The 14,331-nt window shown below is 35.6% G+C and overlaps 1 pseudogene; it reads right to left on the bottom strand.

Moving 5' to 3' along the window:
* Nucleotides 1-7,485: 7,485 nt before the first annotated feature.
* On the bottom strand, nucleotides 7,486-8,279 carry LOC102746816 (transmembrane protein 138 pseudogene; annotated as a pseudogene).
* Nucleotides 8,280-14,331: the final 6,052 nt, after the last annotated feature.

Raw genomic sequence — 14,331 nt, 5'->3', positions numbered from 1 at the left:
TGATGAATGTCTGTTGTATTTTCTCAAGTGTGTTTGCTACATCTTTTGCAGTCAGCGTATAATGTTCCTCCTTTAATTTTAAGAGAATAAATGAAGTAAATAGAAGGGTTTTTTTATGTTGACAACTTTGACTTACTCTGGGATTTTGGTCAACTAGCTTCTTTTTAAGATTTTTTTTTAAAGAATTTTTTTTATTATATTCATTTGAGACCGAGATAAAGAGCAAGAGAGAGAGCAGGAGCAGTGGGGAGGGGCAGAGGAAGAGAGAGAAGCCGACTTGCTGCTGAGCAGGGAGCCCGATGCAGGGCTCGATCCCAGAACCTGGAGATCATGACCTGAGCCTAAGGCAGACGCTTAACTGTCTGAGCCACCCAGGAGCCCCAAGATTTTTTTTTCTTTTTTTTTTTTTGAGTAATCTCTATACCCAGTGTGAGGTTTGAACTCCCATCAAGGGTCACATGCTCCACCCACTGAGCCAACCAGGCATCCCTCAACTAACGTGGAAGTTTATATCCTAGATTTGACTGTTTCTTCCTTTTTCTTTATTGCATTTAATGCTATAAATCTAAGCACTGATCAGCTTATGAGACAACTTCTATTAAGTTGTTATTATCAATTATTTTTGGGGTTTTTAATTTTTTTTTTAGACCCATGGTCTATTAGAGATAGATTGTATAATCTTCAAGCCTGTGGAGATTTTCTAGATCTATACTACTTAGTTATTTAGAATTTGATATTACTAAAGTTCAGAACAAATTCTGTACAAATTCTCTTCTAACAAAATGTGACTTGTTTTGCGACTCAGCATATGGCTTTTATCATTGAATATTTCCAGTACATTTGAGAGAAATGTGTATTTTACCAATATTGGGTGTGATGTTATATAATATCAATTAAGTCAAAATGCTTGGTACAGTTCTTCCAGTCTTCTATATATTTACTGATTTTCTTTGCCTAATTAAAGACTGAAGGAAGGATATTAATGAGGCCAACTACTAGTTCATGAAGAGGTTTTTTAGTTTTTTGTTTTTTTTTTTTAGGTTGTTATATTTACCACATATTTATTCTTCCAGGCATTGTTATCTCTTCAGAATTAGTTTTCTATATGGCATTCTTTCTCTTCAGTCTAAAGAAATTCTTTTAACAGGTTTTATTTAGCAAGTCTGCTGGAGATAAGTTCTTCCACATTTTATTTGAAATGTATGTATTCATTGATCCCTTATCTGCTATTTACAGTTCTCTTGAAAGTCCCCAAAAATGAATCTTAATGCCTAATGTGAGTTTTTTTATCATAGCATTTCTATTCAGTGCTTTTGAAAATTCCATCTCTTTATTGAAAAGCATTATTTTTTCCCTCATGTTGCTTCCTTTCTTCTCTAAATTATTTAACATGTTTATCATATTACCTTAATCCATTTCTGATAATTCCAATAGCTGGACATTTCTGGGTCTGGTAGTATTATTATGATAGTAACATGTTTTCACATTTCTTAATATTTGATTAAATGTGAGATACTCTGTATTAAAAAAACTGAGGTAAATGGTTTCCCATAAAAATGAGACTGTTTCATCTGTCAAGTTACTCATTTGGGATTGAAGGATAGAGGGCCTGATGCATTGTGTAAGGCTCAGCCACCTGTTAGCTTTCTCCTGTTCCTCTACATACATCCTTAGACTCTATCAGGCCCCTTGCTGTCCGTTGGCAGCAAGTGGCCCTTCTGCCTCAACTCCAGGGACAGTTATTTCCCATGTTTAAATTTCAGCTGTTTTCCTCTTAACAGTTTTTAGGGAGGTTTCTTTCTCCTCTCACTTCTCTGTTAAAAGTTAAAACCACCATGGATCTCATCTAGCAGGGGACTTGTTACTTTTTTGTATCCACAGGGTTTATATTCCCATGTCTGTTTTCTAATGGCATAAAATAACTATGATTTTGAGTATTATTTGTCTTGAAATAATTACTGGGTTTTAAGAGGCATTCTTTAGTGATTCTTTACTAGCCTGGTAGCATTTTAAAATGGCACTTGAAGATCTGGTCTTAAATAGTTGTACTTGAAACTACTGTGAAAATCAGTATATCACTACTTGTGCTAAAATACCCATTGTGGGGGAGGGTGGCTAACTGCAACCCCCAAATTATAGTTTCCTTGAGCAAATTGTTGGAAATGGAAGAAGAAAAAGGAAAAGACCGTGTAATGTGTATAGTGAGAATTACAGGTTTGTTTTCTAAGGAATCAGGCAATAAGGCTTCCCAACTGAGTCTAATAGACACTCAAAAAAATACATAGTAGATAAGTTTGGGCCACTCCATATAAACATTCACTACTGCTATAAGAGTAAAAATGAGCATGAGTCCTCTTATAGGAGGGTCTTTGAGTGGACAATTCTTATATCTTGCCAAATACATATTAATCTAATTCTGATTATATACTATGCAAGTGGAAAAAAGGGACAATCACCAAAAAAAAATCAACAACAAACACATAAAGGACATGGGGGTATGTCTGCATGACCGGTAAGAAGACCTGTCACTCTGAAAAGAGGGAGCCAGGCCATACTTTAGAAAAGATAGTTGATTAATAATCAGAAGACAACTTACTTTGGTGAAGTCCCATTGCTTTATTATTACTTTTGTTTTCCTTGCCCCAGGAGACCTATCTGGAAAGAAGTTGTTATAGCGAATGTCAGAGGTTACTTACTGAGTTCTCCTATAGGATTTTTATGGTTTTATGTCTCACATTCAGGTATTTAACCCATTTTGAATTTATTTTTGTGTATGGTATAGGAAAGTGGTCCAGTTTCATTCTTTTGCATGTTGTTATCAAGTACTTCATCAAATTAAAAGCTGCTGCAAAGTGAAGGAAACAACAAACTAAAAGACAAACTACAGAATGTGATAAGATATTTGCAAATGACATATTTGATAAAGGGTTGGTATCCAAAATATATAAAGAACTTATCAAACTCAACACCTCCAAAATGAATTACCTAATTAAAAAATGGGCAGAGGACATGAATAGCCCTTCTTCCAAAGAAGACATACAAATGGCCAACAGGCACATAAAAAAATGCTCAACATCACTGATCATTAGGGAAATACAAAACAAAACTATGCGCTGTCACCTCAAACCTGTCAGAATGACTAGAATCAATAAACCTGAAACAACAGGATGTGGAGAAAGGGAAACCCTCTTGCATTGTTGGTGGGAGTGTAAAATGGTGAAGCCACTCTGGAAAACAGTCTGGAGTTTCTTCAAAAAGTTAAAAATCGAACTACCCTACAATTCAGTTGTACTACTAAGTATTTACCCAAACAATCCAAAAATAATAATTCAAAGGGATACATGGAACATTATCTACAATAGCCAAATTATGGAAACAGTCCAAATGTCTGTCAACTGATGAATGGATGAAGGTGTGTGTGTGTGTACAAATAAATTTCATAATTTTTTATGGCTGAGTAATATCCCACTGTACATAATATACAATGGGATATTAGCCATAAAGAATGAAATACTGCCACTTTTAATGACGTGGATGGAGCTAGAATACATAATGCTAAATGAGTAAGACAAATACCATATGATTTCACTCATGTAGAATTTAAAAGAAAACAAGTGAGCGAAGAAAAAAAATTGAGACACCAAGAAACAGACTCTTAACTATAGAGAAAAAATAATGGTTATGAGTGGAGATGGGTGAAGTAGGTGATGGGGATAAAGGAGGGCACTTCTCATGATGAGCACAGGATATCTTATGGAAGTGTTGAATCACTGTATTGTACACCTGAAACTAATATTTACACTGTGTTAACAAATTTAAATAAAACTTAAATCCATTTTCTAAGTTACCTTTTTTTAAGTTTATAATAGGACACAAATTCATGAAATTCAAGCAGGAATTCATAAGGAAAGAACAGAGATGAGAGGAAAAGAATGTAGGATAAAAAAATGAGTGAATAAAGCAAAATTTAAATTATTTAGTAATAAAATATATTAAAGTAGTTGGAAACAGGAGGCAGAATTTTAGCTTTAAAAAATCAAATCAAAAAGACACCATTGAAAATCGTGAGGGAGAAAAAACACCTTTTTTGTCAAGGTGGTAATAGAATATTTACTTTCAGAATGAGAGTTTTCTCAATGATAGAAGATAGAACAATTGGAACAGACCAATGTAAATCATAATTTTGAGATGCATGTAAGGTTTTAAGGTTTTTGATTTTTTTTGTATATTTAGTGATACTATACACTAGAATGCATATTTAATATGATTTGAATATATTCTTCAGTCCTTCTTAGCACAATATTTCAGAGATTCTCAAAGCCCAAGCTAGGTATAAAGAGGGGATGTTTAGCTCCAAACTGTGGTGGAGTCAAAGTATTTGAGGAGCTAAACAAAAACCGTTGAATGGGCTTAACCATCTTCTCTGATCTTGTGCGTGCTTGAAAATGAAATACGTTGTTTCGCTAATATCAAACCTTTTTTTTTTTCCTAAGGGAAAACATGAATATGAGTGTACTCCAGCAACTCTGAGTTACATATAAAATAGTGTATTTCCTTGAAAAATGCTTTACTTCCTATTTAGCCCATCTGGTGTCATAAGAAAACTCACCTTCTTGGATACAAATACTCACCTCTCCTATTTTAGAGAAATGTAGAAGAATATGCTAAAATGCCCTATTTGAAAATACATTAGAATGTAATTCATTTTAAAATGATTATCAGTTCCAAGAAAGAATCCTTACAAGATTCTCCATAAAACATGGCATATGCAACTTCATGGGGCACAGACCTATTTTAAGGCTCTCCTGGTGAAATGATCTGTGCAGCGGTCATAAAATATGTTATACTAAGTATTCTTTATGCTAAAAAATGATTCTTAAGCTCCAGATCCACGTAATACATAAAACATCTGATAACACAGTGCCTGATTTAATCTACTATGAATCATAGGGTTATGATCCAGTGCCGTGTTTATCTCTGACAGGTGTTCTACAAACTGCATTGCAGTCTGAGGCCAGTAGACATACTAAATCCTTGATTTACCTATCTACAATTTATAGCTAGAGGATTCATATCTTAACTCTCTTTAAATAAAAATAACCGTACTGGTAGTAGTAAAAAAAAAAAATGTTATTTAAGTGTAAATCAAAGAAGGAGGTAAAATGAAGTGGTAATCATTTCAGCTCTTTTCTTACCACATTGTCTCTCAAGGTGATGTAAAATGCGCGAAGTACTGGAATGCTTTTATATGTAGTTCATCTCAGTGTGGATTTGTTTAATCATAGGTAGCTAAACTGATGAATGCATGCAATAGAATACAGTCAGCATCTACATGTATCATTCTTCATCTCTACAATAAGATATTGAAGGAAAAGATCGAGTTGGAAAAGTATCAAGTTCCACTAATAAAGATTTTGAGAATGCATATATCAATACATACTTTAATGAACAAACATGTAAAAGTATAAAACACTTGAATGAGAATTATAAACACCAATTTCAGTATTGTTTATAGCTGAATTGGGAAAGAAGTACTTAACCTGTATCTATAAAACATAAAAATGTGAAATAGGTCTCCTAGGGTGCTCATGGAGAAAGACGTAATGTACTGCTATTTCAAATTTAAATCTAGTTTAATAGTAAATAGTAACTTATAATTTTTCTCTGTCAACAAAGAATGACTTGGGCTATTTTCTGAGTATATGCACCATCTAAAAAAAAAAACAGGGCACAGAATAAATTAATAAAATAATGCGTGTACCAGAGAAGTGACAATCATTTGTTTGTTGTTGTTGTTTTTTTTTTTCCCCATAAAGCATTAGCCAGAGCAGTTCTATTACATACTTTCTACCCATCTTTGTAGAATTATATTTTTGGTAGGAATATTCCTAGGAACCTCCCCTTTGGTCTGTTTGGCCCAATGATAGTGACATTAATAAAAATTACAATTGTTAGATTTATTTGAAATTATTTTCTGCATGTAGCAGCACTTAGACTTTTACTTTTAAACACAAATCTGGTGGAACTCCGCAGTATTTGTCTTGACTTTTAAAGCCAATGTCAGGGCACCTGGGTGGCTCAGTCAGTTAAGCGACTGCCTTCAGCTCAGGTAATGATCTCAGGGCCCTGGGATTGAGGCCTGCCTCGGGCTCCCTGCTCAGTGGGGAGTCTGTTTCTCCCTCTCCCTCTGCCTCTGCTTGCTCACTTTCTCTCTGTCTCTCAAATAAATACATAAATAAATCTTTAAAAAAATAAATAAAGCAAATATCTTCTGTGAGGCAGTCTCATGATCCCTAAAAAGGCAAGGAGGTAATTCTCAGGTTAGGAAAACCTGAAAGCTAGTTCTTACCTTTTTAGTGCTGTTATTTCGTGTGTGTGTGTGTGTGTGTGATGCATATTAAAAATCATACAAAAATATCTGCTGTTACATAATATGCACATATTATATGTATATAATACGCATGATACATAAAAATCATGGTTAACCTTACAGGAGATTAAAAAAAAAAATGAGAAGGCTCATATATATAAAATCCTTGTTGATTGACAGGTCACATATTTGAAATTTCAGCAGTAAAATACTTTTCATTTGGGTTAAAGTACATTTTCTAAAACTTTTGTCAAAAGAAAGCCAATTTACTCTGTTACCCAGGCTCCCCCAACATAGTAATGTATTAATAATGAAAATTACCATGGATTAATTTATTTTAATCTAGTTCTACTTAGCACGTGCTTGATAGATGGGTGAATGGCATACTGTGTAAGAAACAGTATCTGATAAATATGCCAAGGTCATGGCCACAGAACAAATGTTATACTGATAAGAAAAGGATTGCAAAGAAGTGTCTATCAGGAGATAAGATTTATACCCAAGCTTTGTTTTTAGAAACAAGATGAACACACTAGGGTATACCTTCTTTCCATACAACACACACATGGGCACGCATATGTTCACACATATGCTTATGTGTGGTACAAATATTTTTGCTATTTCTTAAAATCATCAAAAATTCTATACAAATGTATAAAATGTAGGACAGTAAAACTCAAGGGATATACTTTTGTATATATTTATCAATATATACATCTAGACTATTAACATCTGAACTCTAATAATTTTATAGTCACTAAATGTTACCATAATGAAAAATAAAACCACTTTAAAAAGATGGAACTTATGTACAGATTACTCTAATGTTAGTTTATGCATGAACCCTTAGGCTTCAGAATTCTAATACTGATTTTTCAAATGAGCATCTGTTTTTTTGTGGAAAAAGAATTCAATTTATTTCCTATCTATAAAGTATAAAAAAAAAAGTGCCTTGGGTATAAAATCTAAATGTCTACTGTCTGATCAGTTAGGAGTTTAGAGTGCTCGCTTCAGCAGCACATATACTAAAATTGGAACTAGGAGTTTAGAAATGTCACTCTTCACGACCTTCAGTCCTTATTTAGTGTTTGGCGCAAAGAAAGCAGGTGCCAGGAGCCCCTCCTGTACCAGGCAAAGTGACAGCTTCCCAAGGATAATGTGTAAGCCTTCTGTGAGGAAGAGGGGTGGAGAGCAGGAAGGAAAGGAGGAGAATGGAGGTGGGAGGCTAGGGACAGTTATGTACTGAAGTCTGTATTGGGACACACTTCAATTTGCAAGAGGGAGGATCTTCCTGCTTAACTGCTGAACACAAGTGGCCTGAGCCTGTCCTAGGTAAGTGAAACTGTTTCGTGTGCATAGGGCCAACCCCTATCCCACAGAGGCACAGATGCAGCCTCTATGAGTTAGGAAAGGCATCCATCAATGTGGCAAGAATTGGTCACCTTTGGACTTGGTGAACTTGTGCAGTTATAAAGAGTCCTGGCAAGAGCGAGAATCACCCAGTCTCAGAGCTGTCCGTTTGTGGAAGTAACGGTCTAACACTGCTGTGCTAGTCTCTGGGATACAAACAGCGTTTGAATTCCCTCTGTCCGGACAAAGCAGTTGGAGTTTCATGACCCAGACATGAAGGGAGATGCTGAGGGTGAAGAACACAGCTGTGAGGATGATGGTCCTTTTGAACTTACTGAATACAAGGTTGACCGGGCCAGCCTGGAAGACAAAGGTGTTGAAGAACAGGAGGAAAATGATGATGAAGTTGAAGAGAACGCAGTATCCTGGATGAGGAAAAACACCAGCAGGATGGTAGGAGCCATTCGGAGTAGCTCTGCGAAGGAATTAACGAAGAGCTCATAGGACAGCAGCAGGACGTGTAGGGAGAGCAGCGGCTGTAGTTACTGGTCTGGAGCATCTTCCTTTTGCTGAGTGGAGCACCTAGGTTCCATCAGAGCTGTTTCCTTAGCTCTAAGACAAGGGCTTCAAAGACCCTCTACATCAGTTGTCACAGGGACGCCATCCTGACTTCTGGAAACTGGTTTTAAACCCCGGAAGTAGATGGCGGATGCAGCCTCTGGTCCTCGGCTTTCCCACAGCACTCAGTGGCCAGCCCGGCCGCCTTGTTTGGGCCCCTGCTTACCTGGGTCCGCTCTTCTCCTACCTTCACAGCATCACTCCTCCAGCTCTTGAGCCTCCCAGCTGCCGCCCAAGGCCTACTGCACACAAGGCAGAGCCTTGCTAAGGGCCAGCCCCAGGAGAGAGGCTTCGCCTCTGCTGGAACCCTTAGGTTTCCACACCATGGGCAGGTGAGGGATGGGGCGAGCTGAGGCGCTCCTTGAGGAAGAAATGCCTCTGGAGGAAATGGGAGTTGGGAGTCGGCACCTTGGTGCGCTAGGAGGGGGCCGCCCCAAAGCCCCGGACTTAATTTCCCAGGCCCGGCAACTACTTTTTAGTCTCCTGTCTTCTACATTGCTTACCTATTCCAATTTTCTTAGTTACAGCGTGTGTGTGTGTGTGTGTGTGTGATTGTGTAAGTGCATGCACGTTTGTATGTGCATGTGTGTTAACTTACTGTCTTTCTCCCACTACTCCTAAAATGCAAGCTCCACATTTGTTGGAAATTTCTTCATTTATTTTCTTTTTGCTGTATCCGCAGACCCTTAAAAACATGCCTGGTATATAGTAAGCACAAAGAAAACATGTTGAATGAATGAAAGATGAATATGAATGACTTATCTATGTTAGCAATCCATATCTCAAACGTATCCTGACCTACTTATGAGATATGAAATGTATGACTTACATAGAATTAAACGTGTCTAATCGAAAGACCTGTGTTTACAGGAAAGCCAGTATAATATTTACATATTATACTGGGAAATGATACAATTTGACTAAACTATATTAAAAGATACATTTTATATCAATCTAAAATGCTAGTTAAAAATTACTAAAATTACAAGGGTTTTATTAACATTAGAACAGTTACATTATTGAATATGTATGTGAGATTTTATGAAGACACACACACACACAACTAGGTAATCCAGCCATTCTAAGAAGAAGTAAATCAGGCTTACAACTTTAGGCTTAACATTTTGAAGTAAGGGTCTTTTATTACTTATGGTGTACAGAAACTTTTTGTAGAAGACACTAAGAGAAATAGTTCACTTGTGAAATCCATATTCAAAAATAAAGATCCTCTGGACAGATGGATAATGATGTGAAAGCAGTTTAAGACCTATTTAAGGTTTCTGAAGTTTGTCCATTACTGCTGATGATAAAGTTGTAGGAAATTTCAATCTTTGCCCAAAAGACTAAATTAGGTAGTACTCTGTAATCCTTATTACTGTGTTTGAGGATCATATGAAAGGGTGCTGATAAAGAAGAAACCTTGAACCGCAAGGCTGACTAAACAAAATCACTAAGCTCTATATTAGTCTCAAGAGAAAAAGAATCCAATGAAGTGACAGTGTTGCTGACTCAAGAAATCCTTGACTTTCACCGCTGTCTCCAATTTCCTAAATATGATTTTAGGTTCGTGATTGGCTAACATTATTAACAATAGAATTCTAGGTTATATATATAGTATATTCAGAAGCACATGGGAAAGGTTTATAAAATTCTTCCATAAAGTTGTGGTGTCATATTCATTAGTTATATTCACACTCAGCTTTTTTACTATGTAATAGAAGGCATTCATCACCATCCAAGACAGCTATAATTGACTCTTTGCAAGACGGTAAGCATGCTTGAACATAGCTCCCCTTTCCTCCACTGTTCAAACTCTACACAGCAAAAATTAAAAATGAGTACATTTTCTAGCAATGACTCATGCTAGGGTGAAACCTATCCCATTTATCTCATTAGGGTTATTTTCTAGCTAACTGTTGAGTCATGCTAATATGTATCCTATAAAGTTTGAAAAGAGGGAAAATAAGTTACTGAATGTATCCTCTGAGTGCATTTATAAATGTAGCATTTATGAAGTCTTGTGAATATCTCTACTCACATTTAATGTGCCTAATAAATCTATACATGTAAAAATTGAAGATCAAAAAGGTTAAGCTACCTGTTGAAAGTTGCACAGCTAGTAAAGGCCAAAACCAAAATTCAAATCTAGATTGTTCCACTCAAAATCTCACATTGTTAACCAAAATGTTACGTTGAGAGTTCTGTCTTTGTGGTTTTAATTTTTTTTTTTTAGCAGAATGTATACGCTAGTAACCTTAAAAGGAAGATAGTGTTTTCCTTTTTATTAATAGTTATGTTAATTATAAGAATAATTGCACATTGAATATTTCAGGAGACTTACATAATCAATAGGTGGTTTATATCAATAAAAATGTCACTGACTTCAAACAAAAAGTATAAATCTGTAAAACCAAAGAAAATGGGGGAGATGATGACCAAGAAGCTTAAGAAGATGGAAAGCATGTCATTAATGGAACAAGAAAACTGAATCCAGGGTCAGAAATAAAAAAAATCCAAACAAATGAATAATTTGAATGGCGTATACACAAGAACCTTAGAAATTCATGACATTGGGCACCTCTATAAGTGAGGTTGAAAATAGCTGACATAGGATATTGTTTTGAAATTCTATTTAAGATTTCAGTTGTGTGTAAGGGGGAGTGAAATGGAACTAAATAGAATCTATTGAGGAAATACAAATAAGTTCATATGTGATTAGTAAATAGAGGAATGATTATCACTTTTAGATGGACTGTATGTTGATACATATGAGAATTTTCCCAGCAGTTTAATATTTTGTGCTAACAAGTACCAGCAGTTGAATGCAACAGAAAGTGCCACCTGAAAGCAACAAGGTGCTGCGCATACATGATGCAAATCCCACTCCACATTCTTCTTTTTTTTGCCACAGGCTTTGACTTAGAAGTGTTATTGGGTGGGGTCTTCTCTAATCTTCCCATAGTTCAGTACCTTTGGCTCTTCCTTACATCCCCTCTGTTGAGGTACTTCATTTTTTTTTTTTTTAGGTAAGATCATATATTTATTACAGTGCTCCACTATTTGATGATCTGCCATGCTTACCTAATACTAGTATTTTTCCGTAGGAATTATTGTTGGTATTCCAACTTTAAGTTCCATTGATACTGAGTACACTGTTCCTAATTCTGGTTTTTTTCTTCTAACTCTGTTTAATTTAGCACATGTAAAAATTTTTAGCAACTTGTCCATTATATATGATAAATAATAAGTCTAAACTGCCATGGAGGGGCACCTGGGTGGCTCAGTTGTTAAGCGTCTGCCTTCGGCTCAGATCATGATCCCAGGGTCCCAGGATCGAGCCCTGCATTGGGCTCCCTGCTCAGCGGGAAGCCTGCTTCTCCCTTTCCCACTCGCCCTGCTTGTGTTCCCTCTCTTGCTGTGTCTCTCTCTGTCAAATAAATAAATAAAATCTTTAAAAATAAAAATAAACTGCTATGGAAAGATTTTCAAGATACATGTAGAGTTTTTTAAAAAGGAATACGTAATAGTATGCATAGTGTGATTGCATTTTGGTATGAAAGAGAAAAAATGAAATTATATGTAGATTTGCTCTTGTATCACAGAATATATTTAAAAGGTTTCCAGGTAGATAACACAATGGTAGCTACCTAGGTCTGTATCTGCAAATACTTTTTCCCAAAGCAAAAAAAAAGAAAAAAGAGAATGTACTAAAATCACGCCTTCAGCTTTCATAAGTTGAAAATGGAGAATGCCCAAACTGTGTAAAATTAAAAGTAGGGAAAAGAGAGAAGTCACTAGATTCCAGTATACACTGTGTATTAATCCTGCCCTGCTGCAAGGCTTTGTGTGAAAAGAGCAGAGAGAAAGAGACGATGAGAAAAGGGAAGAGTGAGAGGGAGAAAGGGGTGAAGGAGGAAGTGCTAGGAAGAGAGAACAGAGGAGCTAGTGATCTAAAGTTAATCTAAAACAACTGCCATTAAGAGTATGACAAGTATGGGGTGCCTGGGTGGCTCAGATGGTTAAGCGTCTGCCTTCAGCTCAGGTCATGATCCCAGGATCGTGGGATCGAGACTCAGGTCAGGCTCTCAGGTCAGCGAGGAGTCTGCTTCTCCCTCTGCCTCTGCTACTCCCCCTGCTTGTGCACTCTCTCTCTCTCTCTGTCAAAACAGAATCTTAAAAAAAAAAAGTATGACAAGTATAATAGTGAAAATACTTTATAAAATAAAGTGTCCAGAATTATCACAGCATGATTTTCATAGAAGAAACTTAAGTTCTTGCAATGTGAAGTGGCTGTCTTTGAGACACATAGTATTGGAGAGAAAAAAAGGAAAAAGAGAGGTACCCCTTGGGGGGGTGGGGAATAATGGAATATAACCAAGATTTTAAACTAGAATCTTAAGTATGTTTTTGAAAATAAATGAAGACCTGAATCTACAAATTAAAGGGCAAATAGGAGAAAATGATCTCAGAATGATTAGGTCTTAGAAGTATCCTAGAAAAACTATTAAAATTTGAAGAGAGAGATGAAAAAATACTCAAGTTCTTTAGCCAAAAAGATCAAATAACTTACAGGGCAAAAAGGAATTAGACTGATATTCAATTTTTGAAAAGCAACATTCAGAGCAAGACCATAATGGAGCAGGGTACGCAAAACATCATTAAAAGAAAGTGTGAACCAAGGATTTTATATCTAGTTAAATATTCCTTAAATAAAAAGGTTATAGAAAAAGTTTTAAACATATATGAACTTAGGGAATTCTTTACTAATGAGACCTTCTTGGGGAAATTAGAATGAGCTCCATTAAAGCAAGAGATGCCTGGGGAAATTTCAACAAACGGATGGATACTGAACATTTTAATGTATGCAATTTAAACTTAATGCTGAAAAATGGAGATGAGGACAGACTACTAATGTACAAAATCCATAGATGGTGACCTAGTACAACTTTTTTTAATGGGAGGAAAAAGAAGGAATTTGGATGAGCTCATTGATTCTTTTTAAATTGATGTATAACATTATATTAGTGCTTGACACATGAATAGGCAAAAGATAGGAAATAAAGGATCCCATTAAAAACTGACAAACCAGATATTAAAAGTTGGTGTATGGAAACTGGGAACTAAGGGCATTCATAACTTACAAGTACAAAGGTAGTAACTAGAACAAAAATACAAGCCTTCCAAAATACACTTTAGTTAAAATGAGATTGTATCATACAAAGAAGCATGAAATTAAAACATAAAACCTAAAATTATAAAATATTGTTACAGAAATAAAGCCAAATATATTTGGCAGAAAAATAAATGGGAACAAGTTTAGTTTACCTATTAAAAAAAGATACTGAATTTGCTCACAAAACAAGATGTGGTGGTTATTTTCAAGAGGCAGATGAGGACAAAGTGATTTACAAAGACAAATTTTTTAAGGAATGTCTAAAGTTATATTAGGCAACTAGAAACTGAAGAAAGTAAGGGTAACAATGCTACTTATTGGACCAAGTATAATTTAAGTCCACAAGCTAAAACCTCATTTGACAGAGATGTTGATAAATCATAGTAATTATGATAGAGAAGAAAATAATTGATGTAACTACTGTCTTTTGATTATCTACTAAAGATTAAAGAAAAAACTACACAATTATTGTAATCTAGATATTTTTTACAGGATTATAGTTTAACAGTTCAAGTACCATATATATTTGAAGATCGAGCAAATTAATATATTGTGATGAAAGTCAAGGCTCAATTGTTAGAGAATGTAGTTAGACGTAAAGAAAAGGGAAAGCTAGAATAAACCCCAGGGTGTTGGTGTGAAATGGGTAGTATCTACAAGAACTCATTACTCTCTAGGTCCATCTTTGGAGAGATCCTAGAAGCAGTGGCACCAGGAGAAAATGAGCACCCCAATTTTCTTGATACTGGTTTTTAAATCTATTCTCAGTTAAAAGAGTCCAGCTTCCTTAAAGAAATGGTTGATTGCATGGCAAGGAGAA

This window comes from Leptonychotes weddellii, chromosome 12 (assembly GCF_054177405.1).
Source record: "Leptonychotes weddellii isolate Sample4059 chromosome 12, ASM5417740v2, whole genome shotgun sequence".
In the NCBI taxonomy this organism is placed as follows: domain Eukaryota; kingdom Metazoa; phylum Chordata; class Mammalia; order Carnivora; family Phocidae; genus Leptonychotes; species Leptonychotes weddellii.
The sequence above is the reverse complement of the archived record's forward strand: the minus strand, read 5'-3'. Positions and strand labels throughout refer to the sequence as shown.